The sequence below is a fragment of the Cryptomeria japonica genome, chromosome 10, assembly GCF_030272615.1.
Source record: "Cryptomeria japonica chromosome 10, Sugi_1.0, whole genome shotgun sequence".
Lineage (NCBI taxonomy): Eukaryota > Viridiplantae > Streptophyta > Pinopsida > Cupressales > Cupressaceae > Cryptomeria > Cryptomeria japonica.
Window position 1 is genome coordinate 571,432,216 of NC_081414.1, and position 22,987 is coordinate 571,455,202.

At 34.9% G+C, this 22,987-nt stretch overlaps 1 long non-coding RNA gene across 1 annotated transcript in view; it reads right to left on the reverse strand.

Annotated features, from left to right (window-relative positions):
• Positions 1–254: 254 nt before the first annotated feature.
• The window catches only part of LOC131045500 (uncharacterized), a 70,694-nt gene continuing 47,961 nt past the window's right edge, over positions 255–22,987 (reverse strand). Inside the window, exon 3 of the long non-coding RNA XR_009105818.2 lies at positions 255–712. This is a non-coding gene — a long non-coding RNA (uncharacterized LOC131045500). The remainder of the gene's footprint in view (positions 713–22,987) is intronic.

The window sequence follows — 22,987 nt, forward strand, 5'->3', positions numbered from 1 at the left end:
CAGCACTTCATATAATGTGTTTCAGATTTTTAAATTTTTACACGTTCTACCTCATCCCCTTGCACCTTAACTCTAATCTCAAGGTGGCAATTATGGGGAGTCGGAGACCCCTTGCCAATAGTCATAATTCTAACAAACAACCCTTAATAAAAATTTCAAGATACTATTTATATTAAGGTAGGTTTACTACATAAGACATTCGCACTCATTTCAAATTAAATATCTCAAATTTCAAATTTAAAATTTTTGGTCTTCTAAATTCACAAATTTGAAATTTTTGAAAAACGTAAACCAAGTTCAATAGTTCTTGAACAAAATGGACTATGTTGTGTGAAGCGAGTAGGAGCTCATGAACATAAAATACTAGCTGATGGTGCCTAGGTTTACAACCCTTCCGCAAATTTCAATAAGGTGTAATGACTCAAAAGAAAGTCTCTTGAAACTATATGTCTAAGTATTAACATATTAGCCCAAATCAAAAAAGATTGTACCAATATGATAAATATGTATGCCAAGATAAAGAAAGGGTACTAACATAAACTGTGAAGCCAATGGCAACAAGAATGATGATTAATCTACGGTGAGGTGACCTGTCACGAGGATATTCAACACACAAACAAAAAATTATCACTGGAGCTACAATGAGGAAAAGAGTCGATGCCACCGATCTCACATCTGGACCAAATATAAACCTCCCTCCAAGAAAAAACTTCTGCATGCAACAACAACAAAAGAAATAAAATAGGTGGGTATTATTATCCGTAAACACTTTATACCAAAAAATACAGGTACAAGTACAAAGTCTATAACAATCATAGGTACTTGATTCTGCAAAAGTATCTAATTGGAAACCATTATATACTTAGCAAATATGCACAATTTTATTGTTCTACAAAAGACAACTATTAAATTAATACAAAAACGGATGTACAACAATTTCAGAGAGATAGATAGGAAGGGCTTCATTAATAATCGGAATAATGTGAATGATCTTCAACATGTCCATGTCGTGCCATAAAGAAACATCTACATATTGAAACTTGGAAAAATCTGAAGGTACTAAGTAAACGAGAATTGCCAGAAATCGCCGAGTTTGGGCGATTTCCGAGTCGAGTCAGGCTGGGCAAGTCTAGGGGGCTCGGACTCGGCCGAGTGTGGGGACCAAAATCGCCCAAACTCAGACTCGGCAATTTTGGCCGAGTTTGGCAAGTCTCGACTCCCAAACTCGGCAGGCGACATGTAACTTTTAGTTAAGAAAAAACACTTCTAATATGTTTCGAATTGATTTTTTTTTGTTTATATTATGCTTTGAGCCTAAAAGTGAACTTCATTTCATTCATTTGGCAAAATAGGAGGAGAAAGGTGAGTTGTGAGGAGAAACACTAGAAAAATAACACCCGATGCCTTTATAAAATAATAAGTCTTTTGACCTAGCGGGGCGTTGCCCCTCGACCCCACCCTGTATCGCAACAGGGAGTGCGCAAAGGGTGCTGCCCCCATACCCTCGTCGTAAAATTAGGGGGGAAACTATGCTGATAAAAGTAGGGAAATTTTAATCTCCAAGTCTTATTAGGCTCCATATAACAACATATACTGTCATCTGGTGAATCAAGAGTTGGAAATGAAGAGTTTGCATCTCATTTGATCATATGATGACATGGATTTTTTATTCCATGAGTTTTGTAATATTGTATACATTTGACAATATTTATATATCTATGTTTGTTATTTCCTTCAGCTACAATTTGCGTTTATGCTTATGTGATTGATGTATACTTGTGTATGTAATCAAATTAGCTTTTATTTGATGATGTTATTGTGTCTTTAAGGTGTATTTAATAAAGGGTGCATGAAACAAGTTTTAAATCTTTTAAAATCTCTAAATTTCTTGTTTTTTCACTTCGTCGAGTCCAGCCAAATTTTTTTTGCCGAGTCCAAGTCTCGAGTCGAGTTGGCCTCGCTGCGTATGAGCCGAGTCCGAGTCTCGTTTCTATGATATAAATACACTTGTATATAATATATATAGAGCCATAATCAACCATATTGTACCCAAGGGAGGCAATAATGGCATATTTGTGTAGCTGAACCTTGAACCGATACCCAAACTGGCAACTTAGTATAAAATCTAGCTATGATGTCCCTCTGAATATACTAAGTTATTTCTGATTTTTGTCAAAATTGTGCAAACTGAAATAGTATAAATATAGATAGCTACAGCTCCTTGTGATAGTCGTGAATAGTAGCAACCAAAATGGAACTAACAATATAGGAAATTGTAATGTCCCCTTAAAGATATAATTAAATAATTAAAAGCATGTTTGATTATTTAATAAGTCATTATTGTAATTATTTAATATTATTCCTTTTTTTTAAAGTACATCATAAGGATAATATTATATAACTTAAGTGACTTAATAAAGTGGGAAATCAAATTAAGTCACCTTTAATTCAAAAGTGAAATAAAATAAAAGAAAATGAAAAGGCAAGAGGAAATGGAAGGCCAAGGGACATTCAGAAAGTTATAAAAGAGCATTGAGAGGATTGTTTGAGGAGGTGGGGGGGTTTATTCATTTCTTGGTTGTAACTTTGTGAGGTTCTGGAGATTTGGACTTGGTCCATATCAGCCTTCTTGAGGACGAAATCCCTCTTGAAAACTAGCTACGGTAGTGAAAGATCTACTCTGGTTGGTGTTTGTTGAAGATATCAAACATTTTTGTTGTTGGTATGCAGATTTCCAATCTTTCTGTACATCTTGTATCTGTGATTGGGAAGTTTTCAATACATCCAATCTTCCTGTAAGTTATGTGGCTAAGATTGGAAAGTTAATTTTGTTATTCTATTGAAGGTTGCAATGAGTTATCTATTTTGATGACAATATTCATATTTAATTTCAGATCTCTATTTCAGTCTGATATTATATGATTTCAATATAATTTGTTAAATGAATAGAAATTAGTTTTCATGCAAACTATTTGTTTAAATTATTGTGGAGCATTTGGTAAATCTGGAGCAAATATCCATAGGGGATATTTCAGTGGTATCAGAGCTGGTTTTCCTGCCAGCCTGTGAGATTTTTCGAGGGGTAGATGAGTGTAGCCTTCGGTGCCCATCTTCCTTCGGAGACAACCTTGCATTGCAATGGAGATTCATTATTATTTATTCATTGATTAGGATTGTAATGTCCCTACTAGTTAGAGATCATTGTCCTGCAAAATAGATTGTTAGAACACAACAAAATATATACATCACTAATCTAATTTGCAATTAAAGTTTAAATACTTAATTAACACTAATCTCAATTCTTAAAAAGGATATGAGTGCAGCACTGGGACATGTCTTTAGGCGGCTGTGAAGCTCGCCTTCTTGGAACCCATCTTGGTTCCAAGCCATGCTAGGAAATCAAAGGTTAATTCGATTCCTCTCTTGGATGTAATTTCTTATACCCAAGCCATCCAGGAAATCGAAGGTTAATTCGATTCCTGTCTTGGATGTAATTTCTTACACCCAAGCCATACCAAGGAAGACCATCATATATGATCAATTCCTTGCCTTGGATGATGAATCTCATCATCCAAGTCTACCAAAGAGGACCAGCCAGATCCGTCTCTTCTTGGATGAACTTTGTCAACCAAGCCATAACATATATGCATATAGATATTTAGTATATACTGCCTACCAGGGATTATCATAATCCCTGCATTAGGCTAAGGGAATTTCCTCCCAATAGCCTCCATCATATAGCCATTATTCATATTACATTCTACAATTTATTATCATTTCCCATTCCATAATCTACATTTACATATTCCTAACTTAACATGTATTCCGTAACATATATTCAAAAAAATATTCATTAACATGTTTTCAGGAATATTCATTAACATATATTCGAGAATATCCATTATCATATATTCACAAATATTCATTAACGTATATTCAGAACTATTCATTATCATATATTCACACGTATTCATTAACATATATTTATACATATTCATTAACATATATTTAAAACCATTCATTAAAATATTCATTACTTATATATGTGTGTGTGGAACACATGTCCACACACATATATATACTATGTGGCACCGCTTACCTATTCGCAACCCGCAGTAGTAGTTTCCAGTCTGTAGTCCTGTCCTTTGTTGTTCTCAGTCTGTCGTGGCCGTTTTCAGACTTCACTTTTTCCTCCCCTTTTTCTTCCCTCCCCCCTTAGCCCTGCGGTGGTCTTCCTTAATACCCCGTGGAGGGGAAAGGTCACATTCCCCCACGGGGACCCATCCACAGGAAGGGGTGTGACGGTGGTCGCAGCCCAGGCTATGACCCCCGTCCCACCACTTCCCGCAGGGGGGGGGGGGCACCATGGAGTTAGCTCTCCACAAGGGGGGGGTTACCTCCACGTAAATACACTTTACGACATTTACTTTATCCAATGCTCACGTGCGTTACTATTAAACATTATATTATTTAATAATTTATATTTCCATCTTTTAATATAATTAAATATATTAATTTTTGCTAATAGTTTATTTCATATATTAATTTTATTTAATATATTAATATTATTTAATAATTCATTTCTTCTTTTAATATATTAACATTATTTAATATATTAACATCATTTTAATAATTGACTTTATCACATTTCAAGAATAAATATTAATACATATTAATTAAAATAATTATTTAATAAATAAATAAATTTCAAATAATCATTCGTTTGTTAATCATTATATTAATTAATAATAATACTTGCCTCATTTAGGATAGATATAACGATCAAGGAGGGGACATGATAGTCCATCCTTCCCGAAATTGCTTGTCCTCAAGCAACTAATTTTCTCAACCAAATTATCTCCCAATAAAAACACAAGGTATGCATATGTAAAGATATGAAACACACATGCAGTTTATGCACAATACCGGTAATCATCATATACAGAAATACACATGAATATGAGCACATTCAAGGTGTGCAACATATGTAATTCACATGGATACAATTAAGGCATGCAACACACATGTGGAATACATGTAGTATATGAAGTATGGAGTATACACTTAAATTTGCTTAAGTAACATGGAGTTCACATAGGAATTCACTTAAGTCAAGAAGTGAATATATATAGCACATATACTTTCATTTGAGCATGGAATATATACCTAAACACACGTATGAATCATTTATGGAAATATAGGTGAATCATCCACAAGACTTCCTTCAAGGAATGAAGTATGTACCTAAGACATGTAGGGCTTGAAGCAGTACACAAATGAACCTAAGGTACCATGTATGTATAAGAAAAGGTGGTCATGGAGTGAACATGCTAAAGACACATCATTCCTCAGGCACACATAAAGGCATACATGTTGCAAGCGTAACGGACATGAGGCAAACACATGAGTATACGTAGTATATAAGCAAGGAGTACTTGAAGCATACGTGCTGAAAACATGACAACTTTGAGCATTCTCATAAACAACCATACAAGACACCCATAATGAAAGGTTAAAAATATTATCAAATATGGTTAATAGTCGTTAATCTGTTGTATGCTTAGCTCTCATAGATTGCACGAGTCTCCTCTTCTTCATTCTCCTCTATCTTACAAGATGGTAGATTTATTGTGCCAAGGGTGCATGACCCACTCTACATGCGGCTCCCTCAGGGTTTGCTACCTGTCTTGGGATATTTTCGCCATGTGACCGATTTGTTCTGCCTTTCCCCCACATGCTCCCTATCTTGCAAGCATTAGAGAAAGGTGAAGAATCAGAACACTGAAATCATTAGGTTCAAACTTCAATTTAATATGACACTATTGTAATTATATTGTCAATTATTTACTTAGGGCAAGAAGTTTTCAAATGCATACACATGTAGTATGAAGTATACCTGTGAAGCACCTAAATACAAGTAAGGCACTCAGTGCAAACATAAGCATTTATGCCAATAGACTTTAAAGTAGGAAACATGTACATAAGTACGTAGAACACGAAGCATATGAAACCTTTATGACATGAGCCATACACCTATGAATACCCACTAGGTAAGGAACATACATGTAGATTAAATTTGATGTTTCTCATTTGAAAAGTACACACATATTAAAGAGTAATGTTGTAATTTTGTCCCACAGGATGGCACAATTATGCTCTTATACCGCTGTAATGTCCCTACTAGTTAGAGATCATTGTCCTGCAAAACAGATTGTTAGAACACAACAAAATATATACATCACTAATTTAATTTGCAATTAAAGTTCAATTACTTAATTAACGCTAATCTCAATTCTTAAAAAGGATACAAGTGCAGCACTGGGACATGTCCTTAGGCAGCTATGAAACTCGCCTTCTTGGAACCCATCTTGGTTCCAAGCCATACCAAGAAATTGAAGGTTAATTCGATTCCTGTCTTGGATGTAATTTCTTACACCCAAGCCATACCAAGGAAGACCATCATATATGATCAATTCCTTGCCTTGGATGATGCATCTCATCATCCAAGTCTACCAGAGACGACCAGCTAGATCCGTCTCTTCTTGGATGAACTTTATCAACCAAGCCATAACATATATGCATATAGATATTCAGTATATACTGCCTACCAGGGATTATCATAAACCCTGCATTAGGCTAAGGGAATTTCCTCCCAATAGCCTTCATCATATAGCCATTATTCATATTACATTCTACAATTCATTATCATTTCCCATTCCATAATCTACATTTACATATTCCTAACTTAACATGTATTCCGTAACATATATTCAGAAAAATATTCATTAACATGTTTTCAGGAATATTCATTAACATATATTCGAGAATATCCATTATCATATATTCACAAATATTCATTAACATATATTCAGAACTATTCATTAACATATATTCACACGTATTCATTAACATATATTTACACATATTCATTAACATATATTTACACATTCATTAACATATATTTAAAACCATTCATTAAAATATTCATTACTTATATATGTGTGTGTGTGGCACACATGTCCACACACATATATATACTTTGTGGCACCGCTTACCTGTTCGCAACCTGCAGTAGTAGTTCCAGTCTGCAGTCCTGTCCTTTGTTGTTCGCAGTCTGCCATGGCCGTTTTCAGACTTCGCTTTTTCCTCCCCTTTTCCTTCCCTCCCCCCTTAGCCCTGTGGCGGTCTTCCTTAATACCCCGTGGAGGGGAAGGGTTGCATCCCCCCACGGGGTCCCTTCCGCAGGAAGGGGTGTGACGGTGGTCATAGCCCCGTCCCACCACTTCCAACGAGGAGGGGGGGGGGCGGCACCGTGGAGTTAGCTCTCCACGAGGGGGGGGTTACCTCCACATAAATACACTTTACGACATTTACTTTATCCAATGCTCACGTGCGTTACTATTAAACATTACATTATTTAATAATTTAGATTTCCATCTTTTAATATAATTAAATATATTAATTTTTGCTAATAGTTTATTTCATATACTAATTTTATTTAATATATTAATATTATTTAATAATTCATTTCTTCTTTTAATATATTAACATCATATCACATTTCAAGAATAAATATTAATACATATTAATTAAAATAATTATTCAATAAATAAATAAATTTCAAATAATCATTTGTTTGTTAATCATTATATTAATTAATAATAATACTTGCCTCATTTAGGATAGATATAACGATCAAGGAGGGGACATGACAAGGATAGACGAGCCTTTTGAGCTCAATAAATTTAATGGAGCAAAATAAACTATTCTCTTTATTTTGGTTCATTATAGAGTCTGGTGTCTTATTTTAATATTATATCATTTCTTGGTCATTATATTCGTCAATTTCATTGAGAATAATTAATGGTTTGGGTTCTATCTTTTGAACACGAGAACACTTAAGGAGATTGAAAGAAATATTTTATTGAAGATCATTTTATGGGTGTCACTTATTAAGGTTAAGGCACATATTTCAAATGTTTGGGGGCATCTATAATTTGCCGATATGGTGAAAGTTTGTGATTTGAATTAATGAAACCTCAGCTGGGTGAAAATTATATTGAAAGCAGTATAAGTCAGGTTTAATTTAATACATTTGAGACTAAGAAACTTTGTCAAGGAAGCTATAATATTTGTGATCTGCTAGAAATGGCATCTCTTTTCATGTCGTGACTCTTCATTTTCTAGTGGAGAGATAATATTTGCATCCATGGCATGAGCAAATGGTTGGTAGACGGTAAGAGGCACAAAATCTGTAAGCATCTAAGGCAACGGAACTGAAAATTTCAAGCATTTGATGAAACCCGACTCTACTCCTCTGTTGCATGAGAGTAATTGGTGGGACGATTTGGTTTCTAAGCTAGTCGATAACATTACTGCTATGAATGGTGCCCAATCCTTTCATTTATGTGGAATGTGGTTTCCTTATTACTTGGCGTAAGGAGTATTCCAGTCACAGGGATAGCATTGTACAGACACGACATTCTCTTTCCATATCGTGGGATGATTAATATTTGCAAATGTTAGCGAAGTGGCCATTTTAAATATTGGCGAGAAGTATATGAATTGTGTTTTTTTTATTATTGTAAGGTTTCCAATCGAAATTATCTTGGGGACCGATTTATATCCCAAAGGATGAAAGCTCTGTAAAAGTCGACAGCATTCATGCCGTGGAAGCCAAATACCTCACCATGAAAATTCATTTTGGTCTACCACTTCATCAATACATTTGTGAAGATCTGTGGAGTGATCCCCCATAAAGGAATCCTTAGAAGTGATTGTGGAAAGAATTGTGACTAATCTGTAGGGTGCCAAACAAGTATCAAGTGCTAGGTATTTGTGGCGGAGTCCAATGAAAGCCAAATAGCAATATTGATACGATTCAAAGAGGAAACAATTTTGAAAAAAAAGTATTGTGAAAGGGGTGCTGGAGCTACATCTACATTTGTTAGCTTAGTTATATGCAGTTGCGTTAGGAGTAATAAGAAACACTGGTGGTCGGCAGTATTAATATTGTGAGAGCCAAATACATAGTCACGAACACTTATTGGAACCAATTTCTCTTCTGCAAACATAAGGACCTTTTCACCAATCCAACAATGATAATAATGGAAGGGAGCTCGATGTGAGTTGAAGCTTCATCTGTGTTGACAACGGAATTGGAGGAGCCATTTGTATATCATTTCGGGTTCATCATCACCAGAGCGGCTACAATAGTCGAGCATGTTTTTGTGGAGATTGGATAGTGGCAATTCGCACTTGGATGGGTATTAAGTATGCGCCTTCTTACGCAAATTAATTTGTTCCTAATCGCAACTCATCACCGTGGCTACTGTAGGAATAGAGTGACGAGTCTAAAGAATTTTGGGATTCACAGAATTCAATTCAGGGGCATACACCAAACACTTCCAGATTTAAGGAGCTAAAAAGGAGTATTTTAGAACATAAGTTTTCTTGCCTTCAATTCTGTCAGTCGCACAACTCAGATTATTTGTTTCCCATATTCTCAAATTTGTATCTGTGATATTATCTTCCTAGAAAAACATTGAGGAGCTCTTTCTTTAGTGCATGAATTTCGAGGAGCATTTTTTTTTATAGTTCAATGATATTTACCTTTGGATGTTTGTGAGCTCTTTCCAGTTGTTCATGGGTAAATTTCCTCATCTAGTTGGGCAGATTACTTGTGTTCGTGGTGGCTTGACGATTGTATTCCTGTCTATGCACAAGTTTTGCTCGTTGGACAAGGTTACTGGAAGTTGTAATTGTTGCTTATCTATCTGAGATTGCTAGCCTGTTGGATCTTTCTTGCCCTGTCTTGAGTGTGAGTTCCCCTTTTTGTGGTGTGAGCATTTTTCCTCATTGGTGTGTGAACATAGGCCATTATCAGAGTTGCTGAAACGGTTTGAAGTTTGGCAGTAAAAAGAGACAAAGATGAGTTATGTTGCTTTGATATTAGTCTGAAATCCTGGCTTGGAGTGGTTATAATCTGATATTGAACACTATTATAATCTGTATGCCATTCATAGTTTGGAAAATCTTTAATAGATTGAAAATTGCAGTTAAAAGATCGGAATCATAAAGGTACAATTTCTTTATGAAATTTGCGTCGTTTGGAGATGAATTTCAGTTGGATATAAGTGTTGTAAACTATTTGCCAAACCCACCAAGCAAATGAGTAAGCAATTGGATTCAATCAACAAACTTGGTAATTTGGAAAAAGAATTAGATTGGGTGATACTAGAAAGTTTCTTCCAGCCTAAGGATCACTAAAAAATTCATTTTCAGAATTGCAAAAAAATCGCATTATTAGAACCACAGTTTTGTCAAAGTTGAAAGTTCTGATTTCTAGATTGAAGTATGGCTTCAATGTTAGCAAAGGCTTTAAGTGATGCCGGTATCAAACTCAGTACACAAACTAAGTCAGGATTCTAGCACCATAATTCAGGTTGCAATTTGTTTGAGTGAAATCATGAGGATTCTGGCACCTCAAGTTTCGTATGACGACGAGACAATGAAGGAGGCATTGCACTTGATCATAGATAGTTTTCAAGATCTTGGTGATTTTAGAAATGTTCACTATTCAAGAAAAATTTATATACTAAAAATATTTGTAGAAATCAGAATTAGCAATCTTTTAATAGATTTGGAAATGCATGATTTGATCTATGATATGTTTCATCATTTCTTGGTCACAACCAATGGAAGACATGACAAAGAAACTATTGCAGCTATGAAGATTATTATGGTCTTGTGTATAAATGAGAGTGATGTTATATCTCAGCCCCTATTAGCCATGCTAATGGCTGTTCAAAAAATGAGTGGGTTGTCTCTTCCACTGCAGGTGAATTAGTCCAAGGTGTGTTCAGTTCTTGTGAAGGAAAATTGAAGCCTATTTTTAAAAAAGAAGAGAAGAAAATAGAAGATGAGAGATTCAATTCAAAGAACAAAGAGAATATCTTGCCTAAAGATGGAAGTGTATCAATTCTTGAAAATATTTCTTTTGATGTTCATGCATCAATACAAGCTGAAAATGAAAGCAATGAAGTGGTCAATGTAGCATCTTTGACTGCCCAAGAAGTTGATGCAAATGTAGAAATAGTGAATGCACTACCTGAGGTTAGAAATGAAGATGTTGGTGATTCATCCTTTCATTTCAATGACATAGAAGGTTGTTGGTTTGATTTCCAAAACAAGTCTTTAGCTATGCAAAATGAAATTTCTTTCCTTCATGATTCATGTAGTAGGACTGATATTGGAAGTGTTGATTCTATTGAGTGCAAATCTGATTTTCTCTTGCTTGCATCTGATTTAGAACAAAGTCCTACTATCCCTAATGTTTCAGATTCTCAGCTACTTGTTGCAAAGATAAAGGATGAGGTACTTCCGATTGGGGACAGCTCTACGGTTGAGAAGAATTTTGATTTCATCATGCACCATGACAGCAGTTCATCATCCGTGTGTGATCAAGATTGGAAAAGACATCTTTTGGTATCAGCTGAAAAAGAAGTTCAGATTTTACCTACAGTGGATGGCACACACAAGTATGCGGAAAATTTAATTCATAACATACCAAGAGATCAAAATAAGGTTAATATCTCCCTTGCTGATTTACGATCAATTAAGAATAATATGGAAGAAATCAAGGCGATTTTGTTGCATGTAATTCATGATAGAGATATGGCCACTAAATGTTGTAAAAGAGGTCATAGATTTATACAAGGAAACTCAGAAGAAGTTGAAGATTGCTCAAAGGACCCTACAAGAAATAGAAAATCAGTTTATTGCTACTAAACAATTTTTGGAACAAAAGAATAAGGGAGTGACTGAGGAGATCCAGGAGATGATTGAAGAGCTTGACAGAAATGTGAAACTTATTGCTCAGTCCAGCATTGCCCAAAGTCAAAAATTAGAAATTTGGATCAGCAAGAACAATGGTTTGAAATTATTGATAATCCTTTGTTTGAATTTTATGATGATGTGATTCATGACAATCCACTTTTTGAGTTGGATGATGGAGTTCCATCCAATTCTAGTGATAAAGACGAAGTCGAGCACAACAGTATAGTGTTGAGACGAGATGGGAGTTGTGAGCTTTATACTAGTAATGATGTTGTTCTTTGCGGAATTACAATCCATGATTTGCAAATGAGTAGATTTCCCTTTGATCAACAATCAAGTTTGCTTGTGAACAAATTAATGGTGAGTTCTCACAAGTTCTAATGCAGATGGTGGTGAGAATTATACCAAATACCATTCCTACATTCGTTGATTTCAATTTTGATGATGACATAGACTCCTTTGAGATGTTGGCACACTATTTGTTTCCTAATATTGAATTTAGTTTCTTCCAATATTTCAGTTTGGGTTATGATGATGAGCACTTCTTGGAATCTTGGGAGTTAATGATACAGATTGACGACACAAGTCATTTTGTTTTAATCAAAGTGGCGCAGTGTTAGCATGGTGGCAATTTCCTAAGACTAACTTGGAATCCTGGGATCACATGGGACTCATCAGTTATTGAAGATGAGTTTGTGAATCTACTACAGATAATCATCAAAATGTTTTTGGGGAGAAATAAGGAGGTGACAATAGTATGTAGTGTTCCTAACAAAAGATCATGGCAGCCTTCAAGATTAGTATGGGATCTTGGAGCTAATTGCTTGAGGACAAGTAATTTTGGGTGGGAGGACTTGTAATGTCCCCTTTTGGCTTAAGATACAATTAAATAATTAAAAGCATGTTTAATTATTTATTAAGCCATTAGTGTAATTATTTAATATTATTCATTTTTTTAAAAGTACATCATAAGGATAATATTATATTATTACTTAAGTAATTTAATAAAGTGGGAAATCAAATTTGTTAAAATTTGGATCAGAATTAAATTATAAAATCTGAAGCAATATATTAATATGTTGAGGATATTAATTCCTCCTTTAGTCACTCGATCCTTCTAGTATAATCAATTTGCTTATATATAAAATCACTAGGTGAAGATGCACAGCAAATGATCTTTATAAATTGCATAGCAATTGTAATATCCTAACTTCACACGTATATTTTCTACAAACCAAGAACAGATATATATATGTGTTAGAAGAGAACAGCATAACCCTCTATATCATATACACTAAATTTACATCAGCCTCTCCTATGACGTATATGTCCGATCAGTATTGGTCTCTCCTCACAACCACACGCCTAGCAATTGTCCCCGATAGAAGATAAATACTCGTGCAATTTCGGTGAGGGGTTGTGACCTCAATCGGGGTGGCATACCAAATGAAGGGGTGCGATGTGTAATCATCGATAGGCAAACAAGACATAATACGTGCTAACTAAACATAAATAATTAATGAAAGCAATCTGTATATCGGTGATTAGAATGACAGCAATATAATAATCCTAACATTAATTAACATGTTAGCAACATCGATCATGCAAAATAAAGAATGGAATCGCTGATGTAATGCAGCGATGAGATATGATAATGATAAATATTTAGATAGCAGTCAGATGCGGATACCTCCTACTGCTACAACATTAACACTCCCTCTTAGCTAGGGAGGTATCTTTCCAATCACACATGTCATGGAGTCTCTCAACATGACACTCACAATGGCTGCATCTATTTGTGAAAGAAGGTTCATCACGGAGTCACTCAACGTGATGTCCACCATGGCTACTCCCACGAGCGGAAAGGAACATGTGCACAAGTACCCATCACAGAGTCACTCAATGTGATGTCATCATGGAGTCTCTCAACATGACGTCCACCATGGCTACTCCCAGAGGATGGATAAACACAAGTACAAGAGAATCATCACAGAGTCTCTCAACGTGATGTCCACAATGGCTACTCCCATTAGTTAAAATTTGGATCAGAATTAAATTATAATATTTGAAGCAATATATTAATATGTTGAGGATATTAATTCCTCCTTTAGTCACTCGATCCTTCTAGTATAATCAATTTGCTTATATATAAAATCGTTCGGTGAAGATGCACAGCAAATTATCTTTATAAATTACATAGCAATTGTAATATCCTAACTTCACACGTATATTTTCTGCAGACCACGAACAGATATATATGTGTTAGAAGAGAACAGCATGTGTTCGAAGAGAACAACATAACCCTCTATATCATATACACTAAATTTACATCAGCCTCTCCTATGACGTATATGTCCGATCAGTATTGGTCTCCCCTCACAACCACACGCCTAGCAATTGCCCCTGATAGAAGAAAAATACTCGTGCGATTTCGGTGAGGGGTTGTGACCTCAATCGGGGTGGCATACCAAATGAAGGGGTGCAATGTGTAATCCTCGATAGGCAAACAAGACATAATACGTGCTAACTAAACATAAATAATTAATGAAAGCAATGTGTATATCGGTGATTAGACTGACAGCAATTTAATAATCCTAACATTAATTAACATGTTAGCAACATCGATCATGCAAAATAAAGAATGGAATCGCTGATATAATGCAACGATGAGATATGATAATGATAAATATTTAGATAGCAGTCCGATACGGATACCTCTTGCTGCTACAACATTAACACTCCCTCTTAGCTAGGGAGGTATCTTTCCAATCACACATGTCATGGAGTCTCTCAACATGACACTCACAATGGCTGCATCTATTTGTGAAAGAAGGTTCATCACGGAGTCACTCAACGTGATGTCCACCATGGCTACTCCCATGAGTGGAAAGGAACATGTGCACAAGTACCCATCACAGAGTCACTCAATGTGATGTCGTCATGGAGTCTCTCAACATGACGTCCACCATGGCTACTCGCAGAGGATGGATAAACACAAGTACAAGAGAATCATCACGGAGTCTCTCAACGTGATGTCCACAATGGCTACTCCCATTAGTAGAAAGAAACACATCGTCACGGAGTCACTCAACATGACGTCTCATCTCAGTCTCAAAGATGAACAAGGGTTCGCACCTCATATTTCTCCATCTAAGAGAAATATACACTACAAGGGCTTTCACCTCATATTTCTTTGTCTCAAAGAAATATACACTACAAGGGCTTTCACCTCATATTTCTTCGTCTCAGAGAAATATACACTACAAGAAATCTTCATGATGATACGACTCCCTCTGAAGCTTCAAGTACTATGAAGCTTCAAGTACTAGCATCAACCTCCTAACCTTCTCGTCCAAGGTTGCCTCTATTGGTTTGTCAAACTCCCTCTGAATGTTAATTCCTCTGATCGACTTTAAAATAAGAAACCTTCTAAGTCGATTGCAGAGCTTGGCTCCTTCTGAGATGTCACCATGGCAACTTCTGCAGTAGATGCAAGTCGTGTAGACCTTAATTTGCAATCTCGAGCAAAGTGACCATACCTGTCACACTTGAAACATTGAATGTGAGAGAGATCCTTCTTATTCTTTAGTTCTGGGGCAGAACCAGATTCTTTGTCTCTATTCCTCTTTCTTCCTTTGCCTCTTTCTCTAGAAGTATGTGTAGCAAGCACTTGATTTTCTACATCATGATAGTTTCACCCAATTCCTCTTGCTGCCAACCTGGATTCTTCTTGAATACAATTAGCTCGAAGACGATCAAACTTACGCAGCTTAGATTTTCCACTGAGGCTTTGGATAAAGGGCTCCCAAGATTGGGGAAGACCATTAAGTGCCAACATAACAAGATCTTTGTCTGCAATTATGTCCCCAATAGTGCTCAACTGATCTCTTAAATCAGCAATCTTCATAAAGAATGAGATGATTGAATCTTCCTTATCCATTTTTACATGGTGAAGTTGTTGTCTCAAAGCAAGGGTTCTACTGGTATTGTTGATCTCATTCAATCCTTTTAGATTTCTTTAGTTGACTTCAACTTAGAGATGATCGGTACTAGGTGATTCATCACAGAGTCTATCATGATCTTCCTAGCCTTTGTGCCATTTTTCTTCCATTGGATTTTCTCAGTATCATCGGAAGGCTCAGACATATCACTTTCCACGAAATCAAGAAGATCATTCTCCTCTAACACAATGAGTACCCTAGGTTTCCAAGAGTTGAAGTTTGAGGCTCCATCAAGCCTATCTTCTACCTTGACACCGTTCACCACCTTCATTTTCCGCACAAATTCTCCTTCAAAGATCTGCCCTAGAGAAAGGTTTACTTGACTGCTTAAAACAAGTCTGAACAGGTCTTTTTTAGACCCACTCTGATACCATGTTGAAATTTGGATCAGAATTAAATTATAAAATCTGAAGCAATATATTAATATGTTGAGGATATTAATTTCTCCTTTAGTAACTCGATCCTTATAGTATAATCAATTTTCTTATATATAAAATCGCTGGGTGAAGATGCACAGAAAATGATCATTATAAATTACACAGCAATTGTAATATCCTAACTTCACACATATATTTTCTGCAGACCACGAACAGTTATATATGTGTTAGAAGAGAACAGCATAACCCTCTATATTGTATACACTAAATTTACATCAGCCTCTCCTATGACGTATATGTCCGATTAGTATTGGTCTCTCCTCACAACCACACACCTAGCAAATGCCCCCGATAGAAGATAAATACTCATGCAATTTCGGTGAGGAGTTGTGACCTCAATTGGGGTGGCATACCAAATGAGGGGGTGCATTGTGTAATCATCGATAGGCAAACAAGACATAATATGTGCTAATTAAACATAAATAATTAATGAAAGCAATCTGTATGTCGGTGATTAGAATGACAGCAATATAATAATCCTAACATTAATTAACATGTTAGCAACATCGATCATGCAAAATAAAGAATGGAATCGCTGATGTAATGCAGCGATGAGATATGATAATGATAAATATTTAGATAGCAGTCAGATGCGGATACCTCCTACTGCTACAACATTAACAAAATTAAGTCACCTTTAATTCAAAAGTGAAATAAAAGAAAAGAAAATGAAAAGGCAAGAGGAAATGGAAGGCCAAGGGACATTCAAAAAGTTATAAAAGAGCATTGAGGAGGTGGGGGGGGGTGGGGGTTTATTCATTTCTTGGTTGTAACCTTGTGAGGTTCTGGAGATTTGGACTTGGTCCATATTAGCCTTCCTGAGGACGAAATTGTTTACCCTCTCGGGTGAATAACTTAAAGTACACAGATAAAACACATAATGCAGAATAACAATGCCATAGATATCAGATAAAATATAAGAGATGTTATTCCATTCATAATCGTTGTTTTTCTTTACAAGTTACATTCGGAAGTATATAAAGATACCGAGGGGGTGCGAGTGCCAACCGTCACACCGCAACTGCCACCCCTCGGTTGCCAACTAACCAAGACAATTACAACTTAATTAACTAGTTTTATTTTCATGTACAATATTGCCGCCAACAGAAATCCCTCTTGAAGAAGACTAGCTACGATGGTGAAAGATCTACTCTGGTTGGTGTTTGCTAAAAATATTAGACAAATCTGCTATTGGTATGTGGATTTCCAATCCTTCTGTACATCTTGTATCTGTGATTGGAAAGTTTTCAGTACAACCAATCTTTCTGTAAGTTTTGTGGCTATGATTGGAAAGTTAATTTTGTTATTCTATTTAAGGTTGTAATGAGTTATCTATTTTGATTACAGTGTTCATATTTAATTTCAAATCTCTATTTTAGTCAATATTATATGATTTCAATATAATTTGTTGAATGAATTGAAATCAGTTTTCATGCAAACTGTTTGTTTAAATTACTGTAGAGCATTTGGTAAAATCTGGAGCAAATATCCATAGAGGATATTTCAGAAATTCAACTTATTTAGTCACCCATAGCACTGGAATGTTTACAAATATAAATATATTGATCTGGAAATGCAAAGTTCAGAACTACATGAGGTAAATACCAACTGACTGAATACCATACTGCAGATCTGGAATGTTAGATTGATGACTGGATAATGAATGCTGGTAAACTGTGAGCAGATCTTATGATACCTCAGACCCTTTCACTGTCCCACAGATGAAAAGTAATGTGATGGAATGTACTCATCTATCCAAATGCCAATAGCCAAGTTTTTCTTACCAATCTACAATCAGCTCCAATGCAACCCCCATGTGAGGATGCCCTAAAGGAGATGAGGGTTTTCATCCTCTCGAACCTTGAACACACCAAGGATTTCGTCCTTGGATGCCCTAGATTGAATACACTGCCCACATCTGAAAATTGGATGAAAAAGATAACTTGAAAATTTTTCTTTCCAAATTAAGATAAGCACCTCCTTGATATACCTTTTCAAATTTGGCCCTTGGATCATAAATTTCCCTCCAAACATTTTAAAATACTTTATTTATTTATTTTTTATTCAAGTATTTAATAATAATCTTACTAGTGTTCAGAAACACTTATTATTTTGATTATAATATTAATATCAAGTTGTCCTTAAAACTATAGATTATTGGGCCCAATTTAAATAATATTATTAATTTAATTTAACCTGAAAAAGGGGACATGACACTAGCTTCAATAATAAAACCTAAAATACTGATTTCAATGTAGATAGCAACAAAAAGTGGGAAAAAATAGATTTCATAAAGTTTTAAAATTGTAGAAGATATCGAAAACATTGACATGAGTCCAAACCTTAGAAATGTGAAAAATTCAATGACAACTTAGTATAAAATCTAGCTACAATAATAAAACCTAAAATAGTCATTTCAATGAAGATAGCACTAAAAAGTGAGAAAAATAGATTTCATAAAGTTGTAAAATTGTAGAAGATGTTGAAAACATCGACACGAGTCCAAACATTAAAAATGTGAAAAATTAAACCATATATAATAGGTCATTTGAAAAAGGATTTATTTGAATTCAATGAATGCTATTGTTTACCTGCCTGCTGACAGGAACTATCAAGTGGTCACTGCTGATGTGTCCGCCCAAATATTTTACAAGCCTTGAATGATGATGGTCTTCATCACTGATACAAATGGAAGAGACGAAGCCCAGAGACAATGCAATTCCCACAGCTTTCAAATAATGTCAATGCCATGGCAATTATTTCCTCTATTGTACCTTTTCAAACCGGACAAGTTTTCAGAACAGCTTTCTGTCGAAGTTCTTTGCTATCTTGAGGCTCTGCAACTCATTCAAGTCCCAGCAATAGAAATGAAAGAAAAAGGACTAGAGAATCGACCACAAGGAACTGTTGAAGGCTAAAAATAAATTTGTTTCCAGTTTCTTTGTTTTGTGCCAGATTAATTCCCAAAACAGTTTTATCTTTGCTCCCCTCTTTACGGGTGTAGCTATTTGCTCTGCAATTGATTTTTTTATTTTCATGTTTTTTGTGTTGCCAGTTTACATGAGGGTGGAGTGTCCTTTATACCCCTTTTAGTATATTAAAAAAAAACATCACTGCTCCATCTAGTCAATCATTTTTCTCACGAGTCAAACTACCCATACATTGACCAAAAAATGATGCCTATACCATGCCTTCCCAACAAGCTGTTTAGACTGGCGAAGTATGGAAATTAATAGTTCATTAATAATTATAAGATATAGAAGTTGTGCTGCATCCATTAATATTGCAGGAATTTACAAAACATCATGAGCACTGCCTATTTACTGCGTTTATCAAGATACCTACATCATCATAATGTGAAGGCTAAATAACAGATGGGAATTAGAAACATTTTAGAATCTTAGATATTATAAGGCAATTTCTAGAAAAAATATATATTTCTAGAAAAATTATATATTTCTTTGTCTAGCAATTTTTGTAAGTAATCAATCAAAACAACCCAGATTTGACAAATGAGCTAGATTGTTTCAAACAGACATGTGTCCAAAAACAAAATCAATGAAATCATGCATTACATCTAGATAACTTTTGAAATATTTACTTTGTGACGACTATTTGTGGTAGCAATATATAAGAATTGCAATGGCATCGTGTTCAACAAACATTGCAGGATTACAGCACAGCTTGTCTATCAACATGGTACATTTTGACAAATAGGATGCAGGCTTGCAGCCCATTCAAAAACCAAAAATTGCTCAAAAAGTGAATGTACATCCCAATCACTGCATCTAGCATGACCTGATAATTGTTTATAATTTCCCGTGATACAGAAACATAATACCCTATCAGAGGATCCCTACTTGCAACCTTCTCACTCATAAACCTTGTTTATTTGTAGAAATGGGAGGCACCAAACACAGAGCTTCTTTTCCCATACCCATAGATGAACAATACCTGAAAATATGCCCCTAGAACTACTAAAAGACATTAATCATGAATCCACCGAAGTGGCAACTTGACCAAGAGCAAGTAAAGTATGGGCTGTACAAAAACCAAGCATGGTGAGTTATGTCAGCTTTCAGCCTATGCAGAAGAAACCAAGTGTTAAAATCACAGGAAAAATCCTGCAAAAGGTATCACAAAACCTCAGCTGGACGAAAGAACATTAACACTCAGTCTGATCTCAATATATTCCACTATAGAAATGTATGAAAACACAAAGCCTGCAAAGTGTCTTGTTCGCTCAATTTGTAGATCAATGTAGAATATCAGGTGCTGGAAATTTGAATCATCACAATTTGAAATTTTGAAACAAAGCCTAATTATAAATAAATGAGAGAACTCAAAATTTCAGTTTTAGCCTAAATTCAGTAAATAAAAGGAAAGTGAACTACTGTTACATGCCTTACGATCTCAGTTCTTCCTATCCCAAATAAGTAGAATGAAAAATCAATAATAATCATCTTGGGTAATTGCTGTAAGGGACAGATAGAATTTTGCCAAATATCAAGGCTTACTGCCATGCAAGATAAAAGCTAAAAACCCATAATACTGCTTGCACAAGGCTGACTAAAATGATTTCCATAGGCTAATTATTTATCTCCACACTTTTAGCTCAAATTCTGTTAATAAAAGTTAACTGATGCCTTATTTATCTCTGCAGTTTTATGTCAGTAGTTCCTATTCCAATTTAAGAACAAAAATTTAATACTGCTCGTCCCTCCCTCTCTCTCTCTTCCTCCCTATGAAACTCAGAGAAAAAAAAGCGTATGGTGAAAAATATCTTGGGGGGATTTCAGACACTAGCTGTACAATACAAACTTCAAGACTGCACCCAAATTGTATTCTTAACAACCCAAATAATTAACAATGTTACACATGATGCATCCCTCGAACTTTTCCAGCCACTCCCATCACCAAAACATTTTGGGGACACAGCGAGAGCTAAGAAGCATCCCTAGGGCCATCCCTGATCAAAAATTCAGAGATTCCAGGAAAACAAAAAGATGGCAGTGGGTAGCCAGCTGTCCCCTACAGCCCAACAAGCAAAAATAGAGAATTGGGGGTTAAAAAAAGCCAACACTTTTACACAACCTTAAACCGAAAACAAAAACACAAAATTCCTTCATTTTTCTATTTGTCACTTTGAAAATTTGTGAGAAGACAAAGAATGGGAGACGAGAAGAGAGCAACCCTGAGAAGAAAAGAAAAGGGTAAGTTTAGCATCCATTGTTTATTTTCACAAATCTTTTTGAATTTTTATTTGTTTTTCCTTCAAAAATTTCAAACACTTAGAGCTAAGTTGCTGCTTCAAGTACGGGGTCGGGTACAAGAACGGGGTTCTAATATGTCAGTAAGGCAAAAAAAAAATCTCTTAGGTACAGCTGTATATATATTATATATAGATATACATACATATATATGCTGTTGTGTGATCATTAGAGCTTTGTTGCAATTGTGTTCTTTAACCATGGTGGTCCAATGGTTGGACCCATACAAATAGGATTCATATAGGATTCCAGATAAAGCTTTGTGATCATTCTATGCAATTGTGAGCATTCAAAATATAAGCAAGAAAATAATAAAATTCAATATATAGGAAACTATAACAACTTTTATAACAAACCATAACGTTAGACCAGAGGGAGGGAGGTGTCATGTCCCCTCCTTGATGGATATATAAAGCAAATATTATTTATTAATTAATATAATATAATATTTATCAATGAACAATTATTCGAAATTATTAAATATTTATTTTTTTATTAATATTTATTTATTAATATTCTTGAAATATTTAATTAAATGAATTAATATTATATTTAAAAATATTACAAATAAATAGTACATATTAATAAATAACAGTCTGTAACTATAATTGATCAATAATGAATTATTAAGTAAACATTCGTTATCATTTATAACAAATATAATAATAAATAAATTCAGAGAACAAATAAAACAATATATAATATATGAATACTGATCAATAAATAGGATTGATTATTAAATCATATGCTAAGCAGACTGCTGGTGTCAGAGATTGTCCCCTCAACAATGGACAGTGATAAGTCTAATAATGCAATGATTAATATAAGGAGTTACAATTTAAAGATAGCCTCTTGCCATTACCCATAATGTCAAGGCTGCGATTTGTATTGATGAAGTGAATGATTAATAAGTTGTTATGAAGAATGACGAATTTGAAGGGACTTTACACAATAAAGACTATCGTAACTCAGTAGCACCGAATGGAGTATCCACTTAATAAAGATTAATTAGTCATAAGCAAACACTAATTAATGAACAGTGCGATTAAATTAAAGAGGCATGATAAGTAAACAACGATCATTTTGGAAAGGAGTGATTAGCATACGAGGAGAAGAATTAATGAATAGTTGTATATTTTGGAAATGCCACCTTTCGAATTCACAATCAAGCTATAAAAAAGGCAATTCAACCATCGAAGGGGAGAAAAAATACAGAGCGGGGGAAGGGAAAACTACATCAGGGAATATAGGAAGAAATTAAGGAAAGACAAAGAGGGAGACAACAGTTACATCGCCTGGAAATTACTTACGGGTGTAATACTGTCAATAAAATAATAATAATGCTAATTACTTATAATAATAATACTGAAAATAATGTCATAATAATAATTACATACTGGTATGATACTGCTAATAATATGTCGTATGATGCTACTAATAA